The 17,194-nt window shown below is 37.3% G+C and overlaps 1 pseudogene; it reads left to right on the plus strand.

The window, feature by feature from the left end:
• Nucleotides 1-1,959: 1,959 nt before the first annotated feature.
• The window catches only part of LOC124979531 (ATP synthase subunit alpha, mitochondrial-like), a 49,837-nt pseudogene continuing 34,602 nt past the window's right edge, over nucleotides 1,960-17,194 (plus strand).

The raw sequence follows: 17,194 nt of genomic DNA on the forward strand, positions 1-17,194 counted from the left end.
CATTCTCAACACTCAACTGCCTGTTTTTCCAAGCTGACAAGCATTCTGCTTTCAGGAATGTTAACTTTAATTGCCTGAGTTTGTTACTGATACCCCCCAGTCACCTTCTAGTTCATGGGTTATTTAGTACAAGGCACACTTTGGAAACACATAGTATTCTGAGAGATCCTGAACCACTCATAAATGAGAACAGAACCAACCAAGTCGCATTTTCCCTACCCTTCCCTCCAAAAAATGATTTTTATCAGCAGGCGACTGCCTACCAAGACTACAGAGTCAGCAGCCTACAATAGCTTCAGTAAACATCGCAACTGGGTGTTCGTTTTTTAAAAAACACCTTGGAATCAATGTCCTCCAATGAGCAGGGAGGCCAGGCACATAACAGCAGCAAAGCTGTGAAATGATGCAACTGAAAAGGCATAAAGTAACTTAAAAAATGGGGGAGGTGTACAGAATTATGGTATCTCATAACACCAATGTAGCGTGCAATGATACATTTCCCTCTTTGCACTTGAAGAAGTAAAACTAGAACATACATCTGTAATCACATATTCCACCCCATTGATTTGCACTTGAAGAAAATGGAAGGCTAGTCATCAAACTCATATGCCTATTGAAATGATGGCAACTCAGAAAAATACTCTCTGTTTACTATATAATCTATATTTCAGTGTGTATAAATCCACAGCATGTAGACTGGGTCTATAGCACCATACTGTTTCTTTAGCTGTCTTCCAGAAAAATAACAGGGCATATTGGAAATGCATCACTTTTCCATTGAAATACAACTAGAAACATGTTCTGTAACCCTCTTCTCGGGAACACAATAAAATACACATTTTTAAAATGGGTTAATTTGAGCAATGGCATATTTAGCATCATCAGAACTGACTAATTCAGCCTGAAGTAATTTGATTTCAGACTTGATTTATGTCTATTGAGTTGGGTCAAATAAACTGCATCATTGTAAAGGTCCACTTCTTAACAGCTCTGTAGATATTGCCAGAATCATGCTTGCAAGGCCAAAAAAAAGTTTTCTGCCTTGATATACAGAATTCATTCTAAGTGAATATCTGTTTAGTTGAGTTTATTGTGCTGAGAACACAACATGAGATCTACTCTGTTAACAGATTTCTAAGTGTATAATACAGTATTGTTGGTGATAGGTACAATACTGTGCAGCAAATTCCCAGAATTTATTCATCTTGCTTTACTGACACTTTATGTTCCCCAGACTCAAGGAGGCCCTTAGTAGTGTCCCTGACACATGGAAGATATTCAATTTGTATCTTTTGGATGAGTAAATAAATAATATTGTAGACATCCTCAAAACACAAAATTAATTTTAACCTGAATCTTTTGACTTATTCCTTTCTTTTCAATGTTTTTTATTGTAGGAGGCACATATAAGTCTCTCTAAATGAACAAAATGCTTCATCATCAAAAAAAATTACTATTTTCTAAATGAGATATTTTTTCTCATTTCCAAGAATATGTGCATGATAGTTACCCTAAATTTGAGGTCTAGCTGTTCAACATTTTGATGCTAAAACCACCAAATGAATAGAAAGTCAGTAGAGCAAGTGCATTTGATTAGAAAGAAATGTATTATCCCAACTCAGGAAAATGAGTCAATGTAGACTACGCAATGACATTTTCATAAAGATTTGTGCATATTTTCCTTCCCATCTAGTAGATCTACTCAGGGCGAATCACGTGGCAGAGGGAGGACCTAGTTAAGATGTGTATTTTTGTATTGGAACTTTTTTGTTTTGGTTGTTAACCTATTTCTTCAGAGAAATTAGACTCTTTGGCCTCTACATTTGAGATTCTTAGGATGAGAGAGAGCTTATCAAAATGATCAAGAGAGCACATTAATATGAAGCATTTGAGCTTCTCTTCAATGGGATGCAGCTGGCCATATGATGGGGCTACTCTTGGAGATTGCAGATGACCGACATGATCAAAGGATGTTCCGATCCAGCATCCGTGATAAAGTCGAAACTTTTCATTGGTCCTGAGATTTCTTCAGCAGTGAGGGAAAGTTCAAAACTGGAAGGGAGCTCAGAGACTGAATGAGTCAATTTGATGGTCATTAATTATTAGGAGTAATTTATATAAAGGTATTTACATGTCCAATACATCAAACATATTGATAGTACTTATGATATATGATAGCAGCAACCATGAATCCCAGAAGGACAACCAGGTCCCAAAAACTGGTAGTCGGTATCTTAAAAAACTAAGCTGACGCTTTGATGTCCATCCATTAGGGCTTCTTAAAAATACAACGGTTGCTTACAACCTGTTTTCAGGTGACGCAGACAGCATCTCAATTAATAATTCTTCCAAGGTGTTTTTCAATAATCAAATTGCCCAGAACTCTCAAAGAAAGGAAACCTTATATAAAACTATTGAGTATATTAATCTAACTCAAAGACAATTTAGCAAGAATCCTTTATTATTTACCACATGAAAGGCACTGGTTTGATTTTGTGGATGCAAAGATGAGTACAAAATAGGACTTTTCTCAACAATCTTATAATCTAGTGAAGAGGAGACAAAAACTGTCAGTAAAAATTCAGTACACAGAGTTTTGCAGAGGATGTGAAGACGCGTGAGCGAGCATTTACTATTTTAAATTGAATTTCAGAGAGGACTTTCTGGAGAAAAAAGATGTTGAGTCTTGAAAGATGAGAAAGGGCTAATGAGATGCAAAGAGATGCAGCTGAAGGAGCACCATGAATAAAAACATGGCTGGGGCGCACCCAAGCACGTGCAGAGAGCTACAAGCACACCCGAGGTTCACTCAGACTGAGAGGAAAAGCCAGGGAGTTGGGGGCGGCCAAGCCAGCAAGGGCCCTGTGAACCCTGCTAGGAAGCCATGCTTCAGTCTACAGAGTTAGGGAATCACCAAGGGGTTCTCACGGGAAGAAGCACAGTCAACTGTGCTCCTTGGAGAGAGGATTCTGATTCTAACTACACCATGCAAATGCATCTGGGAAACAGACCAGAGGGTAAAATAAACTGGGTCCATTCAAGCTAAATTTAGGCAAGACCATTGGGAGGACTTGGCAACTGACTGAATACGGCAATTGAAGGGAAGTAGCCATACAGCTTGAGGGAAGCCTGAAGTACAGGAGAATTTGGTTTGGTTTGTGGAATTACAATGAGTTAAACTTTAGATGTGTTGAATTCCAAGCCCCAGTAAGATTTAAGTATCTCTCCAGGATCCACTGGAAGTTGATGGCCAAGGTCAAGATAGGAATACAGGTTGAAGTGTCTTAACAACATAGATGACAGTTAAAATCACAAGGTAGGTAAGATTGCACATGAATAGAATACAGAACTGGGCCATGGAAGCAAGCCAAATAATACATTGCAACTTCGATCAGGAGATCACAAACATTACAGAGCAATATATTCTTCCATATGCTCTTCATGCTAAAATCTCATTCACGTTTCCCATAGTCAAATATTCATCAGTATTTTAGAGAAGCAAAGTCAAGAGCTAATGATGGATTAGCCATGAACAGAATTTAGTGGCCTGAATGAAAACTGATTCTCAGTTATCTTAGAAATATTCAACAGAATGCTTTAGTGTTATACACCCATGTCGACAGATACATGTATTGCTGGATAAAGGGCATGTGAGCAATTTATTCTCACACAAATAATTCTTACCTATATGTGCTGAAATGCTCATTTCTCAGTCCATTAGGTTCAATTTAATGCATATAGAACATGTCTAGAATCAATAAGACTTTGAAGGTTTCATTTTTAATTTTACTCAGATGAAAAATTCTTTATACTGCTGGATATTTCCAGCACTTGAGCAGCATCAGCAACAGGCCCCACAGGAAGCACAAGGCCAAGGTTAAAGCCCTTCTAAGTCAAGATGCTATGATACCCAAAGAACCAATTTTCATTGTATTGCATGTCTTCTAGTATTTTATTGGCTTGTCCAGGATCTGAGAGCAGAAGGGGTGCACTGGGACTAATTTCAGTTGCAGATGTAGAGCTCTTGGCATTAAATTTTCCTTAACTTTCACAAAATCCAAGGTTGCATCTTTAGTTTATTATGTTAGTTAATTTTGTATCATGCACAAAAAACAAAGGCAAGAATGCTCTTCCCTAAAATACAAAAAAATAGTGTAATGAAGATGTGTGTCCAGTGTCCAGTATCTGCTGAATTAGCAAGTATAGTTGGTCCTCTGCACCTGTAGGTTCCACATCTGTGGATTTCACCAATGGCAGATTGAAAATAGTTGGAAAGAAATAATTGCATCTATATTGAACATGTACAGGTTTTTTTCTTTTGTCATTTCTCTCTCAACAATATAACAATTCACATAGTATTTATAATGTATCAGGCATTATAAATAATCTAGAGATGATTTAGAATACACAAGAGGATGTGTCTAGGTTTTAATGCAAACACTATACCATTTTATATACAGATCCCAGGTAGCTACAGATACTCATATCCTTGGGAGGTTCCAGTACCAATGCCTATGAATATCAAGGACAGTTATTCTTTCTGAAGAAGGAATAGGTTAAATCACTTTTATGTGTGCCTAAGGTAGTGCTTCTCTGTGTACAATGGTGATGCTCCTATCCTCTGACCAAGTGGCATTTGTCTGAACTGATCTTTATATTATAGGTGGGTTTGCCCATCCTCAACTATAGTCATATATCATTCATATCCCTGCCTGCAAAATGGAAGACCAGGGTTGACCATGTGTATATGAGAGTTCACTGAGCAGCAACCCAAACACAATCCATAAAATGTCCTCCGAGCAAAATCCTCCTGTACCATTCTACAGGTTCACGGGTCTCATACCTACCTGGTAATTCCTATGTCAGTCTGATCCAATAACATGCTGATCCAATAATTTGCTGAACGAAACATCATACTTTATCTTATAATTGTATAATATTTTAAAATTTCAACATTTTTTCAAATATATTATTTAATTTTATACTTTAAGAACTCACTGCAGGGGCTGAGCAATTGTTATTATTGTGTTCTCTTACTGAAGAAATTGAGTTCTTTGTTATTATATGATTAATAAATAGTGGAATTTATCTAGAAATGAAACACCTTTCAACTTCTAAGCAAGAATATTCCTCACTCTACCCCAGACAAGAAAGAAAGAAAGAAAGAAAGAAAGAAAGAAAGAAAGAAAGAAAGAAAGAAAGAAAAAAAGAAAGAAAGGAAAGAAAAGAAAGAAAAGAAAAGAAAGAAAAGAAAGAAAGAAAAGAAAAGAAGGAAAGAAAGAAAGAAAGAAAGAAAGAAAGAAAGAAAGAAAGAAAGAAAGAAAGAAAGAAAAAATCACTGAGGTCTTAGGCTGAGGTCTTTTTCAGTCTCAGGCCTCATATCATGGAATAAAGGATTTTTCTTACAAAAATGAACTTTGTCTTTGACTTCCCTACCCTTTTCCCAGAGCCTATTTCTTTCCCCATCCTCCCACCTTCCAGAGCTGGACTTATTCTCAAGATGCCCGTGTGTCCTCAGAGATGTCATTCCCATCTTTTCCTACTAGGAAAATTCCTACCAGTCCTTCACAACACACAAATGTGATGTCTCTGAAGACTTTCCTTAATTCCTTAATTGGAATTCTTACTGTTGCTTCCTTGAGCTGTCAGAGGACAGCGTTGCTCATGCATCGTGCCAGCACCTATTACCTTATGCTTTAATATTTCTTTCTCTCCTTTTTCATCAGAGCTGTGAGTTTCCCCCCAAATATGCTTATTTTCCATCCTTATATCATCTGTAGTATCTAGAACAGTCTCTGACACATAGAAGCTCAACAAGCATTGGGGGAATGGTCTGAAAACCTTTAGTCTAAAGTGTTGTGACAATATGCTTATTCCCACCACATTAACAGATGTATACAAATGTTAAGACACATCATCAGGAAGAGGTCAATACAGGTCAAGTGGCCCTTATCTGAAATGCTTGGAAACAGAAGTATTTGGGAACTTTTTTAGATTTGGGAATATTTGGATATACAATGGGCTATCTTAGGGATGGAACCCAAATATAAACACAAAAGTCATTTCTTCATATCCACCATAGACACATAGCCTGAAGGTAATTTCATATAACACTTTCAGTGACTGTGCATCTTGGCTGTGACCCATCGCAGTGGGCCAGGTGTGGACTTTTCCACTTGTGGTGGCATTTCAGCACTCAAAATGTTTTGGACTTTGGAGTATTTTAGATTTGGGATTTTTGGATTTGAGATGCCCAATCTGTACTAAAAGTATAATGTATCTCTCATGATGTGATAGTAGAGTAAGAATTTAGGGACAGTGGAGTCTTCTTCCTGTTGCTTTCCAAATCTTATCCCATAGACAACTTCAAAAACAAGTTTGAATTATATGAAGTTAACAAATATTTACAGTAGACATTTGATATTCATGAGGAATCAAGTCCCCTATTATCCTTAAATTCAGAACTTTATTACAAAGGATCATGTTTTTCTCCAAAATCATATACTACTAAAAATCATGCTTCCTTTCCATACCTGATCAAAAGTTTGACAGTTTTTACATTTGTATCAAACCAAATCTCTATCTCACCTCTATTCTACACACTTAAAAAATATAGTTGTAAGCACTTGATGACATCCAATAAAGATCACTTGATAAAGAATAAAGAACATGGTTATATTGAGATGCAGGTACTGGGAGCAGCAAGATTTCAGAACCCTGCAGAGGTCATAGGAAAACCCAAAACCACAAATGTGAAATCTCAATGCCAAGAGTTTGATGGCTGCTGAGTGCCTATTACATATAAGACACTGGTGACTGCTGCAGAAAATTCAATATACATAATTGTCTCTGTTCTAAACATTCTACTAATTAATCCAGTACCCTTATTTCTGTTGTATTATTATTTAGGCTGACATTTTTATTCAATAGAACTTCCTAAAGAAATAGCCTAAAGGCTTCTAGTCAAGACGGTGCCTTGAATTAATGAACAATCTTCTCTATGACACTCCACAGAAGCACCAAAAGATTGGATCCTTTAAAAAGATGTAAAACATGAAAATTCAAGCTATATATAAATATGTCAAAGAGCTGAAAATAGAACACAAAGAAAACAGAGGTAAGTGGAGTCTACAGTCACCAGATCAACCAGATCCCAGGAATTTTAATAGTATATTGACATATATGCATTCTTTTTTTTTTTTTTTTTTTAATTGAAGAGCCTGTGAAAACCCCCAGACACTGGCGGCCTGAAGGATCATAACTGGGTCTTCACTTTCTCTGATATCACCATGGAACAAGAGCATAGAGACATCATTACAAAAACTGGCTCTTCATAGGAGAGATTGAGTCTACAAAGTCAAAGAAAGGAAATTAGAAGCACAGAAGCTGTGAAAAGGAATTGTCACTCAGGATGAGCTTGCAAGCTGAAATTTCAAGCATATTAAAAATAGCAAAGCTAAGGAAATAAAACCCAATCAGGAAGTCTAAAATGACTTCAAAAAAGAAATGTTTTATATCTTCAAGAAATTCATAACATCTGTAGCATAAGAACAAAAATTATGAAATCAAAGCATGCAGATACAAATAAGAATAGGTAGATAAGAAAAAAGCCATTAGAACTCCTGGAAATTAAAACTTAGTTAAATCAAAAGTTTAATATGTTTGATAAAGGATTCCCTCCCTCAATACAATTGAAGTACAAATTAATTTGAAGGCCGATGTGAAAGTAAGGATTTAAAAGATGAGAAAAATGTGTCAATCTAAGTCAGAATAAAGGGGAGAGAAAAAAACATGGTAACAGAAAATAAAAGATTTTTAATTAAGTTCAAATAAATCAGTAATAACAACAAATATAAATGGATTAAAATTATCTAATAAAAGACCCTCAGATAAGATGTTTTCGATTTAGCATCATGTTACTTATGAAAGAAATATCTAAAAAAAAAAAGAAGAAAGGATACACTAGGCCAAGACTATTTTTACAGAGTATGCTGTTATTTGCCACTTTTCTTGTGTTACATTTGCTCTGATATTACAAAAGCTACAGTGGATAAAACTGCTCAAGTCAAGGTATTAGTGTACCAGAAGTCACTGCCACTTTCCAAAGTCAACATAGCAGGGCGTTAGTTAAGTCAGAGAGAGCAGATTGTACTCAGTAAAATGACAGCTGGAAAAAAAATTGAGCTCTATTCCAATTTGGGTAGAGATGATTTGGGCATTTTCAAGAAAGAACGTAGAATTGTAGTAGTGTCAAGGTACAAAGGATTGGTCAATGTTGTTATGAACAGACCAGTGTGACCAATAGCTTCCAGTTTTCCAGGACAGTGTCCTATCTTCCACAGAATCTGGGGGACAGAGGCCTTATCCTTCTTGACATCACATTTTAAAGGAATGACACCCAGGCTCTTGAGAGTAGCAAGTATTACCTACTTAAAACTGTGAGCCCATTTTGACATTTTGATAATTGCTCTAAGAAAGGAGAGTCAGGACCCTGTCCTTGGGCGTGTGTTGGCCAGCACTGATTTCTCAGGCGGGCTCTTCAGGGAGGGCTGGGACTGTCCCAGGGATGCGGGTGTCTGTTGATAGAAGTCATGCTTGAGTTTGGTTCATCCCTTAGTGCCGTGGTTGGAACAGACTGTCCTGTGCTGAGAGTTCTGCAGTTTTCACAGGCACATGTAGAAAGCAACACACAAATCCCTACCACACTCCACAAAGCCAGTTTTGCTCATGAATGTCCTTCATGTGGTGATATTATTAATCTTATTAAATCTCAACCCTTGAGTACATGTCTTTTTAATATTCAGTGTGACAGAATACAAAGTACAAATAAAGCACTTCCTGTTGCATATGGAGTATTTCTGTTTTCTTGAGGAAAAGCTACTGTTCCGGTGTTTGATTGTGAAATGAACTACCATTTTTTTCCATGGAACATCGTCTATACTTGAAAGAATGATAAACAAACTATAGCTATCCATGTTTGGGTTTTGGCATATATTTTTCTCAAAAATAAATGTAGTAAGTCTGACACTTCAAGGATAACAACTAACAACAATATCTATTGCCAATGATAAAGTTTAAGCTTTCAAGTGAAAATCAGAATTTTGGAAAATTTTTTGTATCCATTGGTGTGATGACTTAGCAATAGGTAATAACTGTTCTAGCAAGATCGGTGGTTATATTCATAAATGTGTTCTTTTTTTTTTTGGTGCTATATAATAAAATCCATCCCTCAGATAATCTGCATAATTCAGTGAACTAGTGTTTTCCAAATGACAATGCATACTGTTACAAAATCAAGCAGATGCAAAAGAAAGTGCAAGAAATATTAATGGACATCAGTACAAGAGATTGCAAAGAATATATTGATATGATTTCAGATTTCACCTTACCACTAATTGTTCAAAGAAAATTGTCCACATTTATGTTCTATCTTTCCTACAGTACAACATATTTTTGAAATTCACAGTCAATAAGAAAATGATAAAAGAAATAAATATTACTTATACCAAAAAATAAGACACAATGGCTATTATTTGCAGATGAGATGATTGTTTACATGTGAAATCCAAGAAAATATAAAACTATAAAAACAATAATTTCAGCAACAAGTCCAAAAGGAAAAACTCAATGGCATCCCTGTCTATAGTCACACACAAATAAAAACAGGTAATGGAAATAAAGTTCTTCAGAGTGGCAACCAACAATATAAAGTACCTAAGTATAACATTTACATGTTTTGAAAGACATTAATCAAGGACAAAAAAATTCAAAATAAATAAAAAATATACCACATATATAAATGGAATATTACAAAGACAAAAGTTCTTCCCAAATAAATCTACTAATTTAATAATGGTCTTATCATAATCCTTTCAAAATGTTATAAAACTTATCCTGATTTTAAAACTCTTATCAAAGAAAATGTCCAAAATTCTAGGCTACAATATGTAATAATGGCAAAAAATAAAAGGTAAACTTTATATGAGATACAATAAAAGATCTACATAAATATTATGAAAGAAATTTTAAATGTATTAATAAGGAAGACAAATATTTGAAGAAATATGCTACTTGGATGCAAAGGAAAATTCAATATCATAAAAATGTCAATTGTCCCCCAAGTAAACACATAAACTCAATGAAATTCCCATGAAATTTTTGGTAGAATATTTTAGGAAGCCCTATAAGTTTATTCTAAATTTATTTTTGGAATAATAGCAAATACTTATTAGTACTTTCTGCTAATCAGCAATTTTCTAAGGGCTTTAAATACAACTCTGCAATACTCCTTAATAACCATATCTATAAGGTAGGTACTACTATTATGGCCATTTTATGTAGGAGAAGACAGAGGCATAGATTAAAAATGTACCCAAGGTCAGGCAAAAAGTAACAGAGAAATCAAGATTCTTTTGCAATTTGTCTCTAGTATTCACACCCTTAACCACCATACAATACTGCCCAGAGTATTGTGTTAGTCCATTTTTTCGTCTCTGTAACAAAAATACCTGACAAGAACAAATTAAGAGGAGGAAGAGTTTATTTTGGCTCACAGTTTCAGACATTCAGTCCATGGACAGCTGAATCCATAGTTCTGGATCCAAGGTGAGGCAGAACATCATGGCAGAAGGGAATGGTGGAGAAAGGCAGCACAGGACACCGCAGCCAAGAAGCAGACAGAGAGAATAAGTATAAGAAGCCAGGGATAAAATATAAACCCCCGAGTCATGATCCCAGTGACCTAACTTGCTTACTCCCACTATGTCACACCTACCTACAGTTGCCACCCAGTTAGTTCATTCAAATTAATAGTCTGTCTAATGGAGTGATCAACTGATTAGGTTAAAGCTCCCATAACCTGATCATTTTTTGCCACTTGCATTGATTCTGGAGCTTTGGGGGAAACCTCATTTTCATACCATAACAAGTACCAAATGAGGGCAGCTGCCTTGACCTTCCTTTCTGCTTTTCATTAATGGAAAGGGTCTGAAAGCCCCTGGGATCAATCTCTATGCAGGACCCAGTGCAGACCGGCATGAGGGCCGTGGATAGCATGGCGTCAGTTGGTTGTGGTTACTTGGGCTGGTTGCTGGTGACAGGTAGCATTGTCTGCTGGTGATGCGATCATTAACCAGAAGTTTCAGTGATGGAACTGAGGAAAAGCAGCTATGCTGTGTCTATGCTGCCACTGGGCAGAAGCCATCCACTGCTGCCCCGCTGGTGAAGAGACTTACAGATGCAAATGCCAGGAAGAACATCATCACGGTGTCAACTTCTGCTTCTGAAGCCACCCCAACTGCAGTGCCTGACTCCTACTCTGCTGTTCCCTGGGAGAGTATTTCAGAGCTAATGGCAAACTTAACTTTGATCTTCTGTGATAACTTATCCAAGCACGCTGTCTCTGTTGTTCCAATGACCCTCTGATCACGAGACCTATCCTGAGGATGTGTTTTACCTACACTCCTGGCTGCTGGAGAGAGCAGCTAAAATGAATGATTCCTCTGGTGTTGGCTCCTAGATGGCCTTACCAGTCTTAGAAACCCAGTTGGTGACGAATCTGCTTACATTCCAATGAATGTCATTTCTCTCAGTGACATACAGGTCTTCCTGGAAACAGAATTATTCTGTGAAGTTATCTGCTCTGCCATTAATGTTTTGTCCCAGTGTTAAATCTGCAACCAGAACCAGGGCTATGCAGCAGGCAGCAGGTACCGGGAAGCTGGCACTGGCTCAGTATCATGAGGTTGCTGCTCTTTCTCCTATGGGTTCTGATCTTGATGCTCAAAAGCTCTTGATTTGTGGTGCACATCTGCCAGAGTCGCTAAAGCAAGGACAGTGTTTTCCCATGGCTATTCAAGAGCAAGTGACTGTTATCTATGCAGGTATAAGGGAGTATTTGATAAACTAGAACCCAGAAAGATCACAACACCTAAGAATGTTTTCTTGTCTCATATTATCAGCTAACACCAAGACCTGCTGGGCAGTAACAGGGCTGAAGGGAAAATTTCAGAGGAGTCAATGGCAAAGCTGAAAGGGACTGTAGCAGACTTCTTGGTTGGATGTGAAACAATCTCCTGTGTATTCACATCAAATATTGGTTTAGTTTTGTTGTGTTTTTTCCCAGTAAAATTGGTTCCATTTGTAAAAGGATTATTCTCATACTTCTGATGTACAGAAATCATGTTAAAAATAAAAGTTCTATATTGCAAGGCAAAAAGAAAAAAAATGTTCCAAATGATTTTCAGGAAGAAAAAGAGATGGGAATGTTCATCATTATAGCTTGAGATAGTATGATAATGATACATAAATAGGTAGATGTGCCAATGAGACAAACTGATGAAACTATGAAGAACTTATGCATTTGATTTATGAGACTGATAACATTTTAGATCAATGAGAAACAAATGGCATATTAAACAAGTGTTACTTGGGTAGTTGAAATAAGATCCCTAGTTTATTTCTTACACAAAAGTCATTTCTAGGAAGATTAAATATGTTAGAAATTGAGGTAAACACTTTTAAAAATTGAAAATATAATTCATAGAGGCATATATATAATTTTAGAGTAGGAAAGAAGTGTAAACACAAAGCACAAAACATAAAATAAGAATTACAAACTTGTTTACATTGAAATAAAAAACAACTGTGCAACAAAATACACCACTAAAAGAAAAAGACTGGAAAGTCTGAGAAAAGACATTTATTGTACATAACCAACCAGTAATTAGTAGCCAAAATTTATAATTTACTCTTAGAAATCAATAATAAATACTTTAACAGAAAAATGGCCAGAAGTAGGAACAGAAATTTCATTGAATAAGAAACATACATGGCAAAATACACACAAACACAAACATACAGAAAGAGGCTCAAAATGTGACCAGTGTTGAGCCACAAGAAGCCAGTTGTGTCACCATGCTGCGGAATCATACCTCTCTTCCAAACTCAGCATTGTCACAACCGCAATGTTACGTTGGTGACTTGGCCACTGTGAGAAGACCTACACCGTGGAAGTGGGCAAACGCTGAAAATGAGAGCATTTCTGTTTTGTCTATTTATGACTTTACCAAACACACACTGACTTTCACCCAGAATGAAATGTTGTTTCTCATCCATCAGATTCACAAAATGTTCAAGAGATAACAATGGTAAATGTTGACAAAATGCAAAATATTGAAAATGCTTCTACTCCACTAGAAGGACCATAAAATAGTAGAACTACTTTAGAGAATGATTTGGTCATGTCTATAAGATTGAGGGCATCTTTATACTATAACAGCAATTCCACTCCATAGAGAGAACCCCTCACATGTATGTGCAAGCAAACAAATATAAGCATGCTCACAGCCATGGCCAGATGATCAGAAACATCCTAAATATCCATCATGAGGATAAAGCATCTGGGAATGGTAGTGCACACTTGTAAGCCCAGCAACTTGGGAGACTGAGGCAGGAGAGTTGCATATGCAAAGTCAGCCTCAGCAGATTAGTGAGGCCTTAGGAAATTTACTGACACCATGTCTCAAAATAAAAAGTAAAAAGGAATTGGGATGTAGCTCAGTAGTAAAGCATTCCTGGATTCAATTCCCAGGAAAGGAGGAAGGAAGGAAGAAAGATTCATAACATTTGTGTAAAGAAAGAAAGGGAAAGAGAGAGAGAGGGAGGGAGGGAGGAAGTAAGAAAGGAAAGAAGGAAGGCAAAAGAAGAGGACTAAACAAAATTAAATGTGTATGTGATGGATATATAGCAGTGAAAAGTAGTGAACCAGAACAGTACAGATCTATTTAGATAAATATCATGTATCTACTGAGTGAAAAAGGAAACTTAAATAGGATATATAAAGTTTAATACCTTTCATATGTAATATTAAAACATGGAAGCAATACCATAGACTTTTTTATATATTTATTTGTATACAATGTACTTATATACATACACATAGTGTGAATAGATAGAAAGATAGGTAATCATTTTAAAATTATATCAATTGCCAAATTAAAGTCTGACAATACCACGAATGTTGGGAAATCCTAATTTTCAGATACTTTAGAAGTATGATAAGACACAATTCACTTGAAGACAGTTTGGCAATATTTAGAGAAAATGGAAGTGTCTACCTGTGATCCTTCCAGTTGGCTTCTAGCTTTATTGCCTTAAGGACAATTTCTGCATACTTACACAAAGGACAAGCTCAATAATTCCTATTGTAGCATCACTCTGAGTATATTCTTTTTACTAGAGAAAAAATATCACAGTACACTGTTGAGTAGTTAAAGTAAGTCAGCTAAGTCTATGCGTGTGCACATAGGTAAGTCTCGAAACAATACTATAACCAGGCATGGTGGTGCACACCTGTAATCCCAGCAACTCAGGAAGCTGAGGCAGAAGGATCACAAGTTCAAGGGCAGCCTCAGCAACTTAGCAAGGCCATAAGCAACTTAGGGAGAACCTGTCTTAAAATAAAATATAAAAAGGGCTGGGAATGTGGCTCAGTGGCAAAGCACCCCTGGGTTCAATCTTCAGTAAAAAAATACTATTAATAATTTAAAAAATAAAAATACTATGCAAAAGGAAGTTATAGAATGACATGTAGGGTGTTATGCCACTTATGTCATTTTATAAGAACACATGAAGTACCATATTATTTATGGATAAATATATACAAAGTGAAAATATTAAAATATGGACTAAATAAAAACCACATTAATAGTAGCATTTGCCTTGGGGGAAGGAAGGGGAATGATCTATAGAAGCATAAAAGATTATCTGTAATGATTTATTTTGTTGATCTGAAGGAAGTAGAGTACTATGTCAACATTTGTTGAATTTGGATGGCAGGTACATGGATGTTGATACTGTTGTCTTTTGATTCTACTCTTAAAATGTTCACATCTTCCCTCTTTAAGGAGAGTAATATCTTTCCTTTAGCTTTCTGCATTTGCTATTGGAAAAGGAGAAACTGCTAAACTTGGAGTGAAACGCATGAGTCAGAGCGCAGGCATTTCTATTAGATTGCCCTCTGCGCCTGGGTGAGCCTCCCGCAGCTTCACTGAGGATGGAGTGGCTCCCTCTCGGAGGAGAACAGATGAGGTACAGCTAGTCACGGAACCCACAATACTGACCTTCTGTAGTAGTTTGCTAAGACCACCCTAAACTGTGCCCTGCACCGCATGGCTTAAACTGCAAAAGTGTGCTGCTGTCTCACGGTTCTGGAGTCTAGAAGTCCAAAGTCAAGGAGTCTGCAGGGCTGGCTCTTTCCGAGGGCTGTGAGGGAGGGATCTGGTTCAGACCTCTCCCCTTGGCTCCTAGCTGGCCATCTTCTGCCTGTCTCTTGGCATCATCTCCCCTCTATGCATGACCGTGTCCAAATTTTCTTTTCTTATAATTGTACCTGTCATGTTGGATTAGACCTACCCTAATCACCTCGTTTTGACGGGAAACATTCTTTTTCCAAATATGCTCACATCCTGAGGTACTAGAGGTTAGGACTTCAACACAGAATTGGGAAGTGGGAGTGCAATTCAGTCCGTGACAGCTACAGGTTGTGTTCAGTACTTAAAATGCATTTAAAAAGGGAAAAAAATGTATTTTAAAAGATCAAGCCTATCCGGACTAAAAGTGACTTTAATTTATTGGTATTACTTAATTGTTCAGAGGTGAGTGGACAGGTCTGAGGAATGGAAGAGTGAGGGTCTGGGCTTCAGTGGCTTCCTTTCCAGATGCAACATGACCCTGGTGTGGGTTAGGCCTGTGGCCAAACCTGCCAGCTTCTTCCATGTCACTCTACACCCAGTTTACTCAGGTGGAAAGCAGAGGATGCTAATGATGCCAAGATCCTGCATTTATTTCCCACCTAAGCCAGTTAGCTTCACCAACCCCCACAATTAACCATCCCGAGATATGGCCTGTTGACCCAGGGAACAACTGAGGCCAACCAGAAATGGGACATTGGATGTTTAAAGGCCTGACTTCTATTTTGAGTCCCAGAACTTTCCAACGAGCAGGAAAAAGGCAAGAGGAGGCTACTTTTATCCCAGTTAAAACGACCCCTCCCATGTGATTCCAGACCTCCATAATCAGGTATTTAAGGCTGTGCACCATACATCTTGGCAGAGTGGAACCTTCACCACAAACCAAGGACAGGAAGGACCAAATTCAGATAAAAGACACGAAGATGCGACGACCTGGGGTTGAGGCCACCATTCTCTTTTCCCCCTAATTAAATGTATTTTCATTTGAAATAGTTATAAATAAATAAAAAGTGAAAAACTACAGCTACACATATGTTATCCTCACTTGTCAACCACCTCAACTCCCCTTTATGTAAAATATTGGACTATTGGACGTTCTACAAAATAGGCCATTCATAAACCTTGCAAAAAAAGACATGTTTTGTGTGTCTGTCCCTTGCTTGTCTGTCTTGCTCAAGTCTTGGTTGCAAATAGAGATGAGGGCCTTCACATTCAAACACCAAGGGAGGAACTACATTCCCAGTCTCTCAGGAGAGTATTCCAAATTTCCATGTTTTTCCTTTTTATAGGAAGAAACTCTTGGCTCCCTCTTTCCTCAAGAGCTCTGGAGCTTTAGGATCAGTCTGGATTGTATTTCAGAGAAACCACTAGGAACACAAAGCACTGGATCCTAATTCATAGATATAATTTTAGGGAAATCTGTAGTTTTCTCCTTTTAAATTTCATGGAATATTGACAAGAAAATGGGTGTGTGAGAGATCCTTTTGATGATGTGTAATAGAATTCAATTTAATCCAATAAAAAGAAAAAAATTAGCATCCATAATGCTAAAGTGCAGGAGTCTACTTCAGGCATAGTTGGATCCAGATGCTCAAATACAGGCATCTCTACCCCTCCACCTCTCAGGTCTACTTGCCTCAAATATGCTTATGGAAAGACATTAGCACAGAGGTCTAACACAGGTTCTCAAATTATGCCCTACCAGTTTAGCAACACCAGGAGAAAAACAAAAAACCCAGCAACATTCCAGGTTTCACCAAAATGTGACCATCCCTAGACCGATTCATGTGTCTAAGCAGATGCTGGATTCTCATTTCTAATGACTGGTTCCCAAACCCACTCCAGACCCTACTAAAGGGATCAACCCCATGCCAACCACACAGGATTGAAATGAGTGAAGGCCAGTTCCCCAAAGGAAAATTGAGATGCTGTTACCCAAAGCA

Source organism: Sciurus carolinensis, chromosome 3, assembly GCF_902686445.1.
Source record: "Sciurus carolinensis chromosome 3, mSciCar1.2, whole genome shotgun sequence".
Classification (NCBI taxonomy): domain Eukaryota; kingdom Metazoa; phylum Chordata; class Mammalia; order Rodentia; family Sciuridae; genus Sciurus; species Sciurus carolinensis.